Source organism: Lagenorhynchus albirostris, chromosome 1 (assembly GCF_949774975.1).
Source record: "Lagenorhynchus albirostris chromosome 1, mLagAlb1.1, whole genome shotgun sequence".
NCBI lineage: Eukaryota > Metazoa > Chordata > Mammalia > Artiodactyla > Delphinidae > Lagenorhynchus > Lagenorhynchus albirostris.
Genome location: NC_083095.1, coordinates 30469545 through 30473634, shown reverse-complemented (window position 1 = coordinate 30473634; position 4090 = coordinate 30469545).

Here is a 4090-nt window from a genome sequence, read left to right as displayed (position 1 = left end):
GAATGCTTCTTGATCATTGATTTTTCATGTATTAATCATTTTGGCAGACTAGGAGGGAGGTTTTGCAACCCTTAATGTATTGTTTGGGCATTTTTTGTCTCCTCTCCCTGCCTTTTTTAAGTGCAGTGAGTTTTTTCCTTATTCTTTGGATATTTTACGTTTGGAATTAATTTTCAAAGATGTATTCCAGCTCTGCACTGTATATGATAATGAAAAGTTAGAAACATTTTAAATGCTGAGCGAAAGAAAACTAGTTGAAATAAACTCCATGTCCAACAATAGGTAGATTGCTTAAACATGTTATAGCATGTTTCAAAGAAGTATGAAAATCCCCAGCTATCCCCCAAATTAGCTATGTATCAAGACTTAGACCTAAGGGATATAAATGTGTAACCCATTCTTGTAGAAAAGATGTATGGACACGCACAGAAAAAATCTGGAAGATGTATGCTTTGGTGATTTTTTTAATAGGTGGATTGATATGGGAATTCTTTATAGCTGCCTATGTTCTATTTTTTTCCTTTTAATGAACATCCATTGCCTTTTTAGTAAGAAAAATAATTTTAGAAACTTTCTTAATAAAGTAAACTATAAGAGAATGATCTGGAATTTTCATGCTTTGGGGATGTGATGGAGACTTGCAGCTGCCTGCACCATCATCATGTTACTTGAGGCAGCAGTGCACTCAGCCAGAGGGCTGCCTCTCCCAGCCTCCCCTGTAGCTGCATGGGCCTTGGGACTGGGATCTGACCTTAGCAGAGGGGCTATGTGATCCTTCCAGAACATTTCCTTAAAAGGGATGGAGTGGGCCCTTGCCCTTCTCATCTTCTGTCCTCTGCCTGAACTTGGATACGATGGCCGACACTCCAAGTGTTAAGGCCAGGGATAACTGACTGAAAATGAACTAAACAATTTAGGAAAAAACAGCAAACCTCCCTCACCAAAACATGAAAATATTTAGAGAAACAGACAAAGATTTGTAGAGGCTGCAGAATCACCCCCAAAGGCACTAGAATTGTTAATACTTAAAAAGTCAGCAACTGGAGATATTTTTGTAACAGGATGAAGCTAGGTGCCAAGTGGGAGTGTTTTCTCATCTTGGTTGGAACTGATAACTAACTTAACTGCTGAAAACAAAACCTCAAGTTTCCCCACACTGTAAGCGCAGAGAATGGCCAGCCATAGGGATGGCAGCTTTCCAAAATGACTTGCTGAGAGGCAATACTTTCAGCAGGTCCCACACCACCACAAACTCCATCCTCCCAGTATCCCTCTGACCCCATCCTAAACGCCCACACCATCTCCCAGTATAGGACTTTGGGGGAGGGAAATGGTTTTTTAAGCAGGAAAATATTATGAAGAACAGCGATGTCTCCTTTTTCTTGTGCCCCTCATGGGGAGAGGGAATAAGCTCCAGGACAAGCGAAAGGGGCAGGACCTGGGGAGATTCACATTTGTACAACTTGGGAGTGTCTTCAAGAAAGGCAGGCTGACATCTCATCTTCTGGTTAAGACTAAAGAAAGAGCCCTGGGAGAGATGATAAGAGACGTCCAGATCAGGTGGGAACAAGGACCGTTCCTCTATACGTTTCACTCCTAGAAATACAGAAAGTAGATTCCTCTTGTGTCGGCCGATTCCACAATTATGAGCCTCCTTGAACTGATGAGGTTGGGATAGGGCTAACTAGGGAACGTCATAGCAAATAGCAAAGAGCCTAGGCCTTGCACGAATATAGCTTAGATTGCCTGTGGGGGTCATCCTGAGGATGAGATCACTTGTCTTTAGGGATCCTAGACTCCTTGGGAAACTGTCTCACATCACTGAAGCTTGTTGAGACCAGCACCTAATCACCCATCCATATCCAGACCATAGAAAACTAGCCTGGGCTTGGTGGGAGGCGGGGAGGATGGGGAGCTTTGAAATGAATTTGAAATGGAAAGTTTCAAACAAACAAGACTGAACTTCAAGGACTAAAATGAGATGACTTTTAAGAAAAAATTAATTTATTAGTTTTTGGCTGCGTTGAGTTTTCATTGCTGCGCGGGCTTCTCATCGTGGTGGCTTCTCTTGTTGTGGAACACGGGCTCTAGGTGCGCGAGCTTCAGTAGTTGTGGCACACAGGCTCAGTAATTGTGGTTTGCGGGCTCTAGAGCACAGGCTCAGCAGTTGTGGTGCACGGGCTTAGTTGCTCCACGGCATGTGGGATCTTCCCGGACCAGGATTCGAACCGATGTCCCCTGCATTGGCAGGCGGATTCTTAACCACTGCGCCACCAGGGAAGCCCCTAGAATGAGATGACTCTGATAACTTAAGGTAATTGAGGAGCTATGGGATTCAACAGAAATGTCATTAAGGAAGCTCACTCCTCCTGTGGGAAAGGGTGTTCCACAGAGCCCAGTGGAGAGCTAGCACTGGAAAACTAGGCCCATTTTGTGTTTCCACTCCAGTGTGGGATTCCCCCTTTTTAAACCAATTATATATATTCCTTTTCAAAAAAATTGTCCAATTGACTATACTGTTTCAAGCCAAATGATATGCCATCCTGACGGCTGGACAGGATCTTGCAATGAGGTGGTCACATAGCACAGGTATGGAAGAAAGTTCTAGAAAGCCAATGTGTGGTACACTTCAGGAACCATTTTTGATCTCACCCGTCCCGGGTACCCTTGATCATTTGACTGCTCCAGGAAACATTTTCTCAAGGACCCCAGTCACCTTCAGGAGGGCCCAATTCCATAGCCTCTTGGCCTTTTGCTCTACTAGACTCCTAACTCCTGCCCTGGGGCATCCCTGTTGGTGGGGAGCTACGACTCTGCCCTGAGGTCTGCTGGGGTCCCAAGGAATGATCCAAGAGTGGTCACCCAATGAGAAATGGATACATCCTCCTTTCCTCCAGGGACAGGCTGCCTTGAGCTGCAGTTTACAGCACCCCTTGGAAGGGGAGCATTTGAGACTGAGTAGCCAGTCGCACCTGACACCAACATCCCCTCCTTCCCTGCCTCAGCTCTCTTCCCCCTCACACCCCCTTCCCTGGGATCGTACTCTTTAATAAGGAGTAGTATATGAGCCTTTGCCTCAGGCTCTGCTTCTGGGGCACTCAGACAGGGACAGGTGTGCAAACCTGCCTTGATTTTCAAAATACTCCTTCTCTGGTTTCTGTACCAGATTTGCCTTGAGAATCGGCTCGAATAGTGTGAGTGTTAGCGCTGAAGATGCCGCTAGCTAGAGGCGTGCGATATACCAAGTGCCCACTGTCTGCCAGGAGAAAGCAGAGTCAGACAGGCTGTCAGACTCCAACCCCACTGGGCCTGCCAGGACCGGACTGCGATTCCAGGGGAACTCTCCCAAGCGAAGGAAGGGAGACTGTCCTTCACTTTGCAAATGGAGTTAGGTGGAAATGACAGGCATTGGGGAAACAGAAGTGCTCTCCAGACATTGTTGCTGTGGTCCCTGCAGAGACTAAAACTGAAACTGACAAGCTTTCCCAGCAAAGGAAAATGACTTATCTTCCAGTATGCTAAATTAAAATGTCCATTTTGAAAGGAAGCACAGTGTTCCAGCTATAGAATGCCTCCTAAGGAAATGAGACAAACCTTTGGCCAAAAAGCCGCAAACCACTGGATCAGCATATCAAAACTTGACACAGTGTGGTTTACCGGAAGAATGAGCTGCTCAACTCCAGGCCAAGGTCTTCGGAGCATCACCCAGTCAATTCCTCTTGGAAGCACACCGTGACCGATCCTGTATGACAAAAGGCAAAACCATCCCTACTGATTTTTAGCTTTTTTTTTTTTTTCATTCAACTATTCGTCCCTCTGCAACTAAGCTAAAGAAAGTTGAGTAGAGCCAGGATAACAATGACACCAGTCTGATTCACCTCCAGTGCGGGAAGAAAATAGATTGGAGAGTCTTCAGTGTTAGTGAAAGGCAAACGCACATCCTCCCTAGGAGATGCTCCAGGCTGTTCCGGAGCAAGGGTAGGGTGTGAAGTTTGCAGATGACCCCTGAGCACTATCAGGGTATCCAAAGAAGTAGTTTAAGGGGTTGATGCTAAAGACATCTGGGGCGTCTGAGAATTCACCCAGAGTG